Genomic DNA, 15192 nt, shown 5'->3' with positions numbered 1-15192 from the left:
GACCCTCGCCCCTGACCATGGTCCAGGAACCTTCACCAACTCCCCTCTACAATAGAGGAGACAACTCAGGACAGAGAGGTAGTTCAGGACAAAGAGGTAGCTCAGGACAGAGAGGTAGCCCAGGACAGAGAGGTAGCTCAGGCCAGAGGGACAACTCCGGACTGAGTGGCAGCTCATGACTGGAGGGCAGCTCATGACTGAAGGGCAGCTCATGACTGGAGGGCAGCTCATGACTGGAGGGCAGCTCATGACTGGAGGGCAGCTCATGACTGGAGGGCAGCTCATGACTGGAGGGCAGCTCATGACTGGAGGGCAGCTCATGACTGAAGGGCAGCTCATGACTGAAGGGCAGCTCATGACTGAAGGGCAGCTCATGACTGTAGGGCAGCTCATGACTGTAGGGCAGCTCATGACTGTAGGGCAGCTCTGGCGGCTCCTGACTGGCTGGCGGCTCTGGCGGCTCCTGACTGGCTGGCGGCTCTGGCGGCTCCTGACTGGCTGGCGGCTCTGGCGGCTCCTGACTGGCTGGCGGCTCTGGCGGCTCCTGACTGGCTGGCGGCTCTGGCGGCTCCTGACTGGCTGGCGGCTCTGGCGGCTCCTGACTGGCTGGCGGCTCTGGCGGCTCCTGACTGGCTGGCGGCTCTGGCGGCTCCTGACTGGCTGGCGGCTCTGGCGGCTCCTGACTGGCTGGCGGCTCTGGCGGCTCCTGACTGGCTGGCGGCTCTGGCGGCTCCTGACTGACGGGCGGCTCTAGCGGCTCGGGACAGACGGGCGGCTCTAATGGCTCGTGGCAGACGGATGGCTCAGACGGCGCTGGGCAGACGGATGGCTCAGACGGCGCTGGGCAGACGGATGGCTCAGACGGCGCTGGGCAGACGGATGGCTCAGACGGCGCTGGGCAGACGGATGGCTCAGACGGCGCTGGGCAGACGGATGGCTCAGACGGCGCTGGGCAGACGGATGGCTCAGACGGCGCTGGGCAGACGGACGGCTCAGACGGCGCTGGGCAGACGGACGGCTCAGACGGCGCTGGGCAGACGGACGGCTCAGACGGCGCTGGGCAGACGGACGGCTCAGACGGCGCTGGGCAGACGGACGGCTCAGACGGCGCTGGGCAGACGGACGGCTCAGACGGCGCTGGGCAGACGGACGGCTCAGACGGCGCTGGGCAGACGGACGGCTCAGACGGCGCTGGGCAGACGGACGGCTCAGACGGCGCTGGGCAGACGGACGGTTCAGGCGCCGCTGGGCAGACGGGCGGTTCAGGCACCGCTGGGCAGACGGCAGACTCTGGCCGGCTGAGACGCACTATAGGCCTGATGCGTGGTGCCGGAACTGGAGGTACCGGGCTGAGGGCACGCACCTCAGGGCGAGTGCGGGGAGGAGGAACAGGGCTCTGGAGATGCACTGGAAGCCTGGTGCGTGGTGTAGGCACTGGTGGTACTGGTCTGGGGCGGGAAGGTGGCGCCGGATATACCGGACCGTGAAGGAGGACACGCGCTCTTGAGCACCGAGCCTCTCCAACCTTACCAGGTTGAATGGTCCCCGTAGCCCTGCCAGTGCGGCGAGGTGGAACAACCCGCACTGGGCTATGCAGGCGAACCGGGGACACCACCTGTAAGGCTGGTGCCATGTACGCCGGCCCGAGGAGACGTACTGGAGGCCAGATACGTTGGGCCGGCTTCATGACATCCAGCTCGATGCCCAACCTAGCCCTCCCAGTGCGGCAAGGTGGAATAGCCCGCACTGGGCTAAGCACGCGTACTGGGGACACCGTGCGCTTTACCGCATAACACGGTGTCTGACCAGTACGACGCCCTCTCACTCCACGGTAAGCCCGGGGAGTTGGCTCAGGTATCCAACCCGGCTTCGCCACACTCCCCTTTAGCCCCCCCCCCAAGAAATTTTTGGGTGAGCCTCTCGGGCTTCCAGCCTCTCTTACGTGCTGCCTCCTCAATCCAGCGCTCCTGGGCTGTGGCTGCCTCCTTCTCCTCCCAAGAGTGGCGATTCTCTCCCACCTTTGCCCAGGGTCCTTTTCCGTTTATGATTTCCTCCCATGACCATTCCTCCTGGTACCGCTGCTGCTGTTGCTGCTGCCCGTTGCCACGCTGCTTGGTCCGGGTTTGGTGGGTGTTTCTGTCAAGGCTTTCTTCCAGGGGTGAAGGAGAGGACCAAAGTGCAGCGCGGCTACTGTTAAACATGTTTAATACAAGAACAAGTGAAACACTACAAACATACAAAATAACAAATGTGCAAAACCGATACAGACCTATCTGGTGCAGAACACAAACACAGAGACAGGTAACAAACACCCACAAAATCCCAACACAAAACAAGCCTCCTATATATGAGTCTCAATCAGAGACAACGACTACCATCTGTCTCTGATTGAGAACCCACACTAGGCTGACATAGAAACAGACAAACTAGACACACAACATAGAATTCCCACCCAGCTCACGTCCTGACCAACTAAACACATACAAAACAACAGAAAACAGGTCAGGAACGTGACAATAACCATGAACACCAAGGTTCCAAAGAAACCCCCTAGGATTGTGGTCAAGAGACATTTTAAAACATTTAATCATGAGCTATTTCTAAATGATTTGGCTGCTGTACCCTGGGAGCTGATTTATCTAGAGGATGATTTAAATCACGCTACAGAATGTTTTATTTATTTGCTCACTGAGGTAATGGACCATCATGCACCAGTAAGAAAGAGAACAGTTGGGGCTCGTCCATCTCCATGGATTGATGATGAACTGCAGCCTTATCTAAACTAGAAATTGATTAACAGAATTATGGAACACTACATAATTAGGCAGTTAAATTAAATCGTAAGAAAAAAAACTTATTTTTACGAAAATGCTTTTATTGATTGTAAAAATTATTCTAAAAAGGTATGAAATATAGTTAAGGGCTTACTTGGTACATCTATTTCATCATACCCATCTAGTGTGGAGGTTGACGGGGGAACAATAACAAAACCAGCTGATATTGCCAATAATTTTGCTGCTTTTTTTTTTTAACAAAGAAAATGTATTTACTCAGCAATAATGTAAACACCCATTCTTCCAAACAAGCTATTGCCCAATGGAATGATGATCATATTATGAGCAAAAAAACTGCTCTTTTAGTCTACAAATGGCGTCAGTCATTACCCAATGGTAAATCTACAGGTTATGATCTCATGGACAATGTTTAATACTTCGCTATGCTGCTCCCCAGATTGCAGCTCCACTGAAATACATATTTAATTGGTCACTGGAAAAGGGGACATTTGCAAATGTATGGAAGCATGCTAAACTGTGTTCAATCTCAAAAGACAGCAAAGAGCCCATTACTCCTGCCAATAGTCGACCAATTAATCTACTCCCTTCACTCAGTAAGATATTGGAGGGTATTGTGAGTAGACAAATATGGGAGTACATGGAAAAGAATGATCTGATTACAGTCAATCAGCATGCTTATCGCAAAAACCATTCCACTACTACTGCATTGGTGGACATGACTGACCAGTGGCTCAATGCATTTGATTTAGTGGATCATGAAATCATTTTGACAAAATTAATGCATTATGGGTTTAAGGAGGTAACATTGAATTGGGTACAGTCATATCTAACTGACAGGAAACAGTCATCCTATATCAATGGGTCATTTTCTTCCCCTCATGCTTTAAACTGTGGAATACCGCAGAGCAGCTGCCTTGGGCAACTTCTTTACTCAATATTTACCAACAACCTTCCTTATGACTTATCTGAAACTCAAGCTACTATATTTACAGATGATACTACAATTTATACAGCCAGACAATCGGTTCAACAGGTACAGCAAGCACTACAAGTAGATCTAGGAAATATCAGGGAGTGGGTTTGCTGGAACTAACTTGTTTTGAACACCAAGAAAACCAAGGTTATGTTGGTCTGTTCCACCAGGAAAAGGCCAACACAGCATGGGATACAATTAAGTATGGGGGGAGTACAAATTGAGGAAGTGGCAGAAACCAAACTACTAGGAGTGCAGCTTGACAACTGCTTATCATGGTCGTCTCAAATAAATAATCTATGTAAAAACAATATTTTTAACAGCATGCTAGATCAGAAGGATAGCTAAATATTTACTGGGAAAGATTCTTAAGCAAATAACCCAAGCATTACTTGGGAGTCAGGTGAACTACTGTTCTGTGGTCTGGGGAAATGCATCAGCAAGTTAAATTAGGAGGCTGCAGATTGAACAGAACAAAGCAGCAAGGATTGTTATAAGGTGGAGATATGGTTCTTCTGCTGTAGTCAATCTCAATGCTCTTGGTTGGTCATCAATCAACAAGATAATTGAAAAAAACATGCTTATTTTATTTCATAATGTACACCCATTTAAAACGGCCAAACTGTATTCACAACAGTATTCAGTTGGTAAGAGACAGACATTCAGTAAATACTAGGAATAGATTGTCTACCATCTATGTGTTATCTAGACAGAAAAAATAAATAGGCAAAATAACATTTTGATTTAGAGCAACTAAGTAATTGAATAATTTATCTGAGCAAACCAAAAACCTTTCAATATATAAATTGCAACAATACTTTAGAACCATGTAAATATAATACATTAGAAGGTTGTGTGGGACTAAGGAATCAATCTATCTTTTTAGACTGTTAGAGTATTTATCTGGTCAATATGTCAGAGTATTATGTCTGTTTGTAACAGTGTGTTTATATGTGAAAATGTGATCATATTTGAAATTGTATTTGAATGTTTAAGGACTCTTGGAAGATTAGTCCAAATGAGGACAAAAAGAGATCCTAATAAAATAAAATGAATCCCTCTCTCTCTTTCCGCCTGCCTCTCTCTCTCTGCCTGCCTCTCTCTCCATCTCTCTCTCTCTGCCTGCCTCTCTCCCTCTCTCTCTGCCTGCCTCTCTCTCTCTCTCTCGCTCTCTCTACCTTCCTCTCTCTCTCCCTGCCTCTCTCTCTTCCTGCCTCTCTCTCTTCCTGCCTCTCTCTCTTCCTGCCTCTCTCTCCCTCCGCCTCTCTCTCTTTCCGCATCTCCCTCTTTCCGGATCTCTCTCTTTCCGGATCTCTCTCTCTCTCTCTTTCTCTGCCTGCCTCTCTCTCTCTCTTTCTCTGCCTTACCCTCTCTCTCTATCTGCTTCTGCCTGCCTCCCTCTCCTTCTCTCTCTGCCTGCCTTTCTCTCTCTGCCTGCCATTCTCTCTCTGCCTGCCATTCTCTCTCTCGCTCTGATCACACGATGTTCACAACCCTATCATCAGTCAATGATTAGGTAATAAAAACAGACTATAAACATAATAATAACATATTGGCAACCAACCCAGGCGCTTATTTATAACATATTTACGGCATAATAATCAACCAAATGATACTTCAATCACAAAATAATTTCAATCTTAATCATGAACCAATAAATAACATCATAATCTTGAATAACAATCAAATTATAAACCACATAATAGCGACATTATGAAGAGACGTGTTTATTTCTTGGACCTGCTTGTTAGATATGATAAGGAGCATAGTCATTTCAAAATTGTCTGCAACTCTAAACCAAAGCCCAGTCCCTGACAATCACTGACTGATGAGAAAATTATATGAGGGAGAGAGCTAGAGTCAGATGCAGTTGACACTGACTGTTTTCACATTTCCAAACTAAAGAGCCTGGTTAACCGTTCAACAACAAGTCACATATGATGAAGATATATGCCAATTTCCATGGGCCTTCAGGCTTACAGAACAAAATGGCCTCCAATTTCACTGGAACAATTTACAAGGTCAGGAGGATAATTGGGAGTTGTGCGATGGAATTAAATTGGTCCGGAGCAGACAATACTTTCCACAAGGTCAATCTGAATGAGAACTGTACTGTAGGCATCAAGGGAAATATGGATGGAATGATATTGTGCCAGTGTCATATTGAATTAGCACCAAACCAACGCTTCTGCAAAGCGATGAATACTGTCATGACAACTCACAAAGGAATCCAGTGCTATTCAGTGTTTCCTCAGCTAATGCAATACCAAGTCATGTGTTTGAAATAACTGCTAATCCTTGAATGAAATTAAACCAATAAAGTCTAATTGATGGACAGTCCTCCGATGATTCAGTTGGTCCCTCAGTCCAATTTATCATTGCTTCTATATTTGTGACACACCACCTGGATTCGGTCCAATGTAGCAACATTTGAATTATTATTATTTATTTTTTTTACATAGGATAAAAGTAGAGACTCCAAGCTAGAAAATGGTATATCATACACTGCAGTTGAGGAAAAATTGGAAAGTCATTCTGCTTTGAAAGTTGATAAACTTGTAACCCACTTTTGAGAAAATGGCATGTGTCTACGCCTATTCAGCATCATTCACACCCTCTTAAGCCACCGATCTCTTTAGGGATTCACAGTGTAGTAAACAACCAAAGATTGAAAGTAGTAGTAAAAAGTAGTAGTAAAAATATACTTTATCTAGTCCTTGGCCTATATCCTAATCTGACTTTGGTGCAGGTCATGTTGTTCTTCACATTACCGTCTCTGGTAAACACACACTATATCAAATCAAATCTATGTGTATTTGCCACATGCACAGGATACAGAAGGTGTAAACGGTACAGTGAAATGGTTACTTGCAGTTTGGACTATTTTCTTTAGACATGTAGCTAGCTAGCTAAACAATGAACCATAATCCCAACTCTAATGCCGTGTTCAAAACAACTGGGACCTCGGAAATCTCAGACTTTCGAGCGGTCAAAACAACTGGGAACTCTGAAAATAAATGAGCTCCGAATGGTCATCCAACTTGGAATTCGTACTCGGGAACTCGGGCCTCTTTCTAGAGCTCAGACTTTCCGACCTGAAGATCACAGACGTCCTGATTTTACCTCGTATTTTTCAGATTTCCCAGTAGTTTTGAACGCGGCAATATTACCATGCATTAATCTGCAGGTAGCTAAAGCTAACCAACTACATTCAATGTGCGCTAGCTAGCTAACATTATGCTAGCTAACAGTAAGCTTTAACTTGCAATGAAAACAACTTTCTGGCAAAATTAGAAACGTACAATATCTGAAAATGTAGCTAGACTCTTACCCGTATACATGGATGAACGCTTCTCCCTCTCTGTCATGGATGCCATGGTTGTCCTTAGTTTGAAGATGTAATCCGGAGACAGGTGTTTTATACAACAGCCTTCTGTGTGTTATCTTTTTGGACTGTCTGCATTTGGCAATCATCTCTCTGCTTGTATTTGTATCTGCCAAGGCAGCAGCTACTCTTCCTGGGGTCCAGCAAAATTAAGGCAGTTTATACAATTTTAAAAACATTACAATACATTCACAGACCGTGTGCCCTCAGGCCCCTACTCCACCACTACCACATATGTACAGTACAAAATCCATGAACGTCTGGTTCAATTAAAATGTTTTTACCTAAATCAGGGGTTTCCTCATTATCTGATTCATTTTCAGAGTCAGCATGGCACAATCATCCTCCAGAAAGTAGTCCATCACAACTTTTTCCCACTGAGCTTTGTCGATAGCGCTATTAACTTCAGGGTAGCAATGTTGAGAGCAGTAGCAAAACTTTTTCAGTTCATGATATCTTAAAAAAAAGCCGCAGTAGACAGGATTATACACACATACTGAGCAGCTCATGTTATAGAAGCACGCTACATGGCAGACCAATCTGAACTCATCTCTCGGCATGTCCAGCCTATCCATTATCTCAGCCAATCATGGCTAGCGGGGTGGTTCTTGTTTTTTTAGGTGGCTAAACCAACTAGGCTTGTAATTTAACAATTGTATTCGTACTTACAGATGGCATACACGTTTGTTATTAAGGCACATGAAAGCTCACATGTTCCAGACGGCATTTCTGCAACAAACAAAAAAACTTATTTTGATAAAAAATTTAAAAAACGTTCAAATGCCTCTCCTAGGAAGTAGTGATGTGCAACATAAGCCTAGTTTCTTGAAATGGGTCAAATATTTTCCTCCATCGACTGTAGAGATACTATGTATGACTAAACAACATTTTCTGGACTAGGGCTGTTATGGTGACTGTATTACTGCCACACCAGCGGACACGAGTCATGACCGCAGTCAAATTCCACGTGACCGTTTATTCACGGTAATTAGGCTTCTCCAAAACCGTGCTCTGATGTTGCTGATGGTCATTAGTAGCCCACCAACTTGTGAACTGCCAGTCACTAATGGCCTGGTACTCAGTGATCTATTGTCCCTCTAATCACTCTGACATCAATGCAAAAGCACGTTGCGCAACCTTTCTATAGGCTAAGCAATTTCATGAGAAAAGTTTTGATGGCCTCTATTTAAAAGAGGAGGATCCCATCAGCTTTCTATAGGCTAGGACTACTATACACTATATATACAAAAGTATGTGGACACCCCTTCAAATGTTGTGGATTTGGCTATTTCAGCCACACCTGTTGCTGACATGTGTATACAAACAAGCACACAGCCATGCAATCTCCATAGTAGAATGGCCTTCCTGAAGAGCTCATTGACTTACAACATGGGACCGTCATAGGATGCCACCTTTCCAACAAGTGAGTTCATAAAATTTCTGCCCTGCTAGAGCTTCCCTGGTCAACTGTTAGTGTTGTCATTGTGAAGTGGAAACGTCTAGGAGCAACAACGGCTCAGCCGCGAAGTGTTAGGCCACACAAGCTCACAGAACGGGACCGCCGAATGTTGAAGCGCGTTAGGCGTAAAATTTGTCTGTGCCTCTGGAAGCAGCATCAGCACAAGAACTGTTCGTTGGGAGCTTCATGAAATGAAATTCCATGCAGCCACACAAGGCTAAAATCACTATGCAAAATTCCAAGTGTTGGCTTGAGTGGTGTAAAGCTCGCTGCCATTGGACTCTGGAGCAGTGGAAACGCATTCTCTGGAGTAATGATTCACGCTTCACCATCTGGCAGTCCGATGGACTAATCTGGGTTTGGCGGATGCCAGGACAACACTACCTGCCCCAATGCACATTGCCATACTGTAAAGTTTGGTGGCCGAGAGATACTTGTGAATGATGTACTATCACTTGTGAATGATGTATTATCACTTGTGAATTATGTATTATCACTTGTGAAGGATGCCCAGCTTGTGCAGTAAGGCAAGAAACAGCACATGCCGTTAAAAAAAAATCATAGTCGCACACATTATGTGCACATAGCCTACAGAGCACAAAGCCTACAGAGCACATAGCCTACAGAGCACAAAGCCTACAGAGCACATAGCCTACAGAGCACAAAGCCTACAGAGCACATAGCCTACAGAGCACAAAGCCTACAGAGCACATAGTCTATAGAGCACATAGCCTACAGAGCACATAGCCTACAGAGCAGATAGTCTATAGAGCACATAGCCTACAGAGCACAAAGCCTACAGAGCAGATAGCCTATAGAGCACATAGCCTACAGAGCACATAGCCTACAGAGCAGATAGTCTACAGAGCACAACGCCTATAGAGCACATAGCCTACAGGGAAGATAGCCTACAGAGCACATAGCCTACAGAGCACATAGTCTATAGAGCACATAGCCCACAGAGCACATAGCCTACAGAGCAGATAGCCTACAGAGCACAAAGCCTACAGAGCAGATAGTCTATAGAGCACATAGCCTACAGAGCACATAGCCTACAGAGCAGATAGTCTATAGAGCACATAGTCTACAGAGCACATAGCCTACAGAGCAGATAGCCTACAGAGCACATAGCCTACAGAGCCTAGTGAAACGTGTTTTTATAAGCCCAGTCATTGTGCAATCACATGTGAAAAAAGAGTTTTGACTGGCCACTATTTAATTAAAAGAGGAACCCAGCTAACTTGTGCTGCTATGTTCTTTGCTCAATTCTGAAAAGAAAACACATGAATCCACTTTAAAACATGGTAAACATAGGCTGCGTGTGAGTTTCAAGTTTGGACAAGATCATTTTCACCATAAAAACGCAACTACATAATAAAGCATTCCATGCATCATCGCATTTGCAGACATACGTAAGACGGCCTACTATTTCTAATGTGATGATGAGTAGATTGGATAGTCATAATTTAGGCTAATAATATAACTCAATCACTGTTCGCAAAAAAATACTGTTCAATGCATGGCTGAGCGCATATTGCGTAGAGTAGACCTGGGCTACATCAGCTACGGTTCTTCTTTCTTTGTATGGGAAAAACGTGGCCTTTCATAAACACATTTCATGCAATTCTACTACACTTTATACAACTGGAGACATTAGCAGAATCTTTTTTAATACGACAAATAACGGTAGCCTACTCTGCTGACACTGACAAACAGATCAATAAAAACGACGATGTCCATATACTAGACCTACAAGAACGGAAGGCACACATACAATTTGACATCCATCTAAACTGGAGGAGGAAATTATTGTAAAAAAACGAACTTTTAAGTAGCACTGACCCAACCAACAATGATAAATAGTGAATATGTGCAGTGCGCACTCACCAGGGATATTTCCCATGCTCTCCAGTGGTGCCAATAAGATAGGCTATACTGTTATTCGCTCAATTAAGTTCAGAATTTGTCTTTTCATCGTCTTTTCATTGTCTTCTCTTTACAGCAATAACCACTGTTTTCCCACGATTGTATTTTGAAATATTGCGATATGCCTGGCTTGGCCTCTCAGACACACAGTCACAACTCAACAATAATCTGCCCAAATTGCGTGCGCTGTCTTTCCTTCTGACCGTAGACAATAAGATTCAAAACAAGGAGCTAATGATCCTCTGTGGCCAAATGATGCCTTAGTAGCCTTTTACAAATGATTTCATGTATTTCTGTATAGACAGGAGTAGGCAAATTAAGATTTATAATTTTGTCTATTTAATTAAATTGACTTTAGGGAAAGCTTAGCTTCCTCTTTCCTTATGGGTGTGCTGCCTATGGATGCATATTAAAAACATTACAAAAAATACAAATTATCCACCCATAGGCTATATGTAAAGAGCAGATTAAATTAAGAATAGTCTGATGGGTGAGAATATTATCAAGTGCATGTCAAATTGTGAATGAGAGACTGATGAAGTGTGAAGAAACAGAGCAGAGCTCATGCCTTTCATGCAACTTTTTTCAAATCGTCATTAGAGTCGCATCATGCAACCTTAGAATGTATTAAATATCAAAACATAAAGCCCATCATTTGTAGAACAACTGAAGTTGCATAAATTACTCTAAATTAAGCATATAGGAGGATCTGATTCTTTATTAACCGCTCAACACAGAATGTGAATGTGCACACTCCTTCAGAAATCATTTGGAGAACATATCTTTTCTATTTTACTCAGCTATGTTCAATTGTATTCTTCATACTATAAAATAATATAAAATAATGCTACAGAATTCTAAGCACATTTTGACTGCTAAATGAACTAGTTTAGCCCACAGCCATATGACGTAGCCAGATCAGGGCCTAACATAAGGTTAACTCAGAGTATGCTATTCTGTTCTTCTGAAATAGACTACATTTTCTTCATATCATGTTTCTTTAGACTTGTCTAAAATAAATTATGGATTTATTGTGATGGTGTAGGCTATATTAAATGGATTTATTGTGATGGTGTAGGCTATATTAAATGGATTTATTAGGCTTTTTAAAACGTATATGTTCCAATGGTCTGCATCAGCGGCTTGTAGACTAGGGTGAAAGCCAGGAGATGCGAAACGTGTTTATGTTATTTGCATGACAATAACCGGCTGACAAAATGTAATGACTGCCACAGCCCTAGTCTGGACACATCGCTGCTGAAAACAATCTGTTGGAAGCTCGATTTGCTGCTTGACTTGTTGTTTTCTTCATTAGATCCTGTATGAAACAGTCTGAGACAAAGCCAGAGCTTGACTCCTGTAACCTAGTCTCCTTGTTGACTCCTGTATCCTAGTCTCCTAGTTGACTCCTGTATCCTAGTCTATTCCACCCACTCCTAGTTACAGACCACAGTTCTTTAAATTTGGTCTGGTTGAATGGTTTTTAAGAGCAGCTTATATATGTTTATTTTAGGTGCATATAAGCATTCACTTTAAGAACCATTTAAGGTATGTGGAGTAGTGTATGTGTGTGTTGTGGGTGCTGTAGTGACTCATTTTGGGTTTGCAGAGTTTGTGTGTGTGTGTGTGTGTGTGTGTGTGTGTGTGTGTGTGTGTGTGTGTGTGTGTGTGTGTGTGTGTGTGTGTGTGTGTGTGTGTGTGTGTGTGTGTGTGTGTGTGCGTGCGCGTAGGGTCAGACTGTCTTTGCAGTTTTAAGTTGTAAAGACCATACCACCAGATGCAAATTAAGCCCTCAGCGGCCTTTTGGGTAGGTTTAAAATAAATGTGTTGCCCCCCGAGGCATTTCAGTTAGAGGGGCCTCGGGGGCCAGTGTGTGAAATCAAACCCCGGTGTTGTGGTTTCTTCCCCTCAGAGTAGCCTCCCTCAAACACAGCTGGCCTTCACTGAGGCCCTTCATATGCAGGAGGTAGACGCATTATCATGCATGTACACTGAATCTGGTTTAGGGGTTCAACTCAATCCCTGTGCTCTGTGACTCTGTAAATCTGGACCAGGTATGCAATGGGGTAACATATTTGTCTGGATACGGACTGCATGTAAACTACATACGTAGGTGCCATTACGCTGTAAGCGCATGGCGAGAAGCAGAAAAGCTCAGGTAATTGCTACCTAGAGATGACTTTGGGTAAAAACATATTGGCCTGCCCATTTGGTGTGATTGACATAGCATGGGTGATGGTAACTGCTCTCCTGGGACTCTCCACATGGCTCCATTGTGTGCCCATTAGGACCATGTCCCCATGATGTCATAGAGCGTGGCTGGTGCCTAAACCAGCTCTCATCAAAGACCAGCACATTGGAGTGGAGCTTTATTACTCCCACACAGGAAGGGGCTGCAGTCCATTCTGCTCTCCCCCACTCCATATATACTATATTATAGCAGTGTGTTTTGCCCCAGTCTCCTAGCGACCCTTACCTAAACAAGATGTACCAAAACGGGTGCATGACATCACCTCAAGCAAATTTATACGTTATAAAGAGCATTCTATTTCTTGTAAAACATTGACACCTTTTTAGCATTAGTATGGCCTCAGCTCCAGAAACACACACAACAGGCTTTATGTTAAGAGTTGTGGGCCTGTATGTCCCAGACTTTTTGGAGTGGAACAGCAGAGGTTGGAGAGACAGAAACAGGAGTATTTAATGAAACGGAAAGCACTCGGTATCTGCCACTGGTTTCAGCTCTAACTGAGGACAGAGGATCCCTTTCAGCAGAAATGACAGCCAGACAGCATTGTCTATTGTCATTGGAAGTGTAAAATTAGTTCCAGTCCTGGGTAATCTGTGGTGGCTGTGATAGAGTGATGGCTGGAGCGTCAGAGGCCCAAACTCAGAACAGGACTGGACAATTTCTTACGGGCAAGGCTGTGGTCTGGCGCTCCCCCCAACCTACCTCCCCAAGAAATGTCTCCCAGAACATACCAGAAAGGGGGGATAATCCCACAAAAGACCGTAATAATAGAGAAAAAAACACTTAAAGAAAGAAAGACATGGAGAGAAAGAAAGAAAAGGTATCAGTTTCGACTAAGTGAGGAATGTTCTCCCTAGGAACAATGCAGACGATATTTTAATCTTAAACAATATACAGTGCAAAAACCCGGCTCACAGAATGAATGTCAGTCTAAGCACAGACATACCAAACTGGTGTCGCTAAAAAAGACTAAATAAGACCTCAGCTCGAGGTCCAGAGCCAGTCAGCCACTAAGTTTGCCTTGGTTCTGGTTCTGATCTGCAAGTTGGACTGACTGATAAATGTAAGATGTGGCTAGTCTTAAGGACAGGTTGATCTTCTACATGTGGTTTGATGGCTAGAATACAAGATGGTTGACAAAAGAAAAGCAGTTCATGTCCTTTCCCATGCCACGTCCCTCTGGGCACTGTATGTATAAATATGAATGTGTGCGTGAGGTAGGGAAGTCTCTAAATTGTGTGCACGTGTGCCTGTGTTTGTGTGTGTCCAGTGTACTGTATGTGTGTGTGGGAGGTCATTGCAGGTGGGGTATCGTGTTGCGGATCCTGGGAGGTTAAATACAAGAGGGCACAGAGAGTGGCGAACTCGTTCCGCCCGACTGCTCCTGAAAACCGCCAGTCAGCCGAGTGTTAAGAGCAAGAGGCATCTGCCGTCTGACTCAAATCACCTTCCATCAGAGAAGCTGTGCCTCGTGACCGCAGGGCCACGGCACCTTTAACCCTCCAACAACCCTCTCTAATTAACTGTAGACATTCACCAGCTACCAGTCATCTCACAACTCTCTCTCTAACCAACTGTAGCCACCACCCTTACCAGTCAGCCACCATCCTCTCTAGTCAGCCAGCTACTAGTCAGATCCAACCCTCACCAATTACCATCTTCCACCCTCACCACCTACCAGCAACTGTCCCTCCACCCAAGATTTTCCAGTTGTGAGTTTCATTGAGTTCATCTCTGACTGAAAGAGGTGAGTGCATGTTGGCGCTGAATCATCCCGGAGAACATATAACTCAAACCTTCTCTTACAGACCTTGAAACGTACACGGATCCGAGCAAAACCAACAGTAGCCGTTGCTACTGTACCAAACATTATATTCAACCTGCATATTGAAAAGGCAGGATCGAGTCCACATTGCAGATGAAAGCACAGGAATTAAGAAGCGGAGGAGGAGAGGAAGGGGAGGTGGGGCTTTCTTTCTAGCAATGGAAGAAGAATGCAGAATTGGGTTCTCTCTCAGAAAGTGCCCTTAATCCACACTTAACTCTATTACATATGGGACGCTTTGGTTAGGAGCGCAAAAGCCAGGGAAAACCATTCCAATAACAGCGCATCGCTGACTCCCTATTTAACACAATTATTAGCAAACACAAAAAGGCTGTTACTGCATTTTGGGGAAACGTTTTTAGATTTGGCTTTGAAAGGAAACTGGGCCACGGGAAGCTTTGATGTCTTAATTATGCTTTTTTTCACCACCATAGAAACTGGGGTGCTTATTGATGGAACAGAAGAGAGAGAGGGTGGGACAGAGGGAAGGAGAGAGAGATAGGAGACAGACAGAGAGAGAGACCGAGAGAGAGACGGTCAGAGAGAGAAAAGGAGGAAGGAGCCCGATAGCTGGGAAG

General features: G+C 44.7%; 1 protein-coding gene across 1 annotated transcript in view; it reads right to left on the bottom strand.

The window, feature by feature from the left end:
* Nucleotides 1–15192, bottom strand: part of LOC120025770 (retinoic acid receptor RXR-alpha-A) — a 156838-nt gene that overhangs the window by 53167 nt on the left and 88479 nt on the right. The gene's annotated exons all lie outside the window — the stretch shown is intronic.

This window comes from Salvelinus namaycush, chromosome 31 (assembly GCF_016432855.1).
Source record: "Salvelinus namaycush isolate Seneca chromosome 31, SaNama_1.0, whole genome shotgun sequence".
NCBI classification, from domain to species: Eukaryota; Metazoa; Chordata; class Actinopteri; order Salmoniformes; family Salmonidae; genus Salvelinus; species Salvelinus namaycush.
Note: the sequence above shows the minus strand (reverse complement) of the source record. Positions and strands in the feature narration are given on the sequence as shown.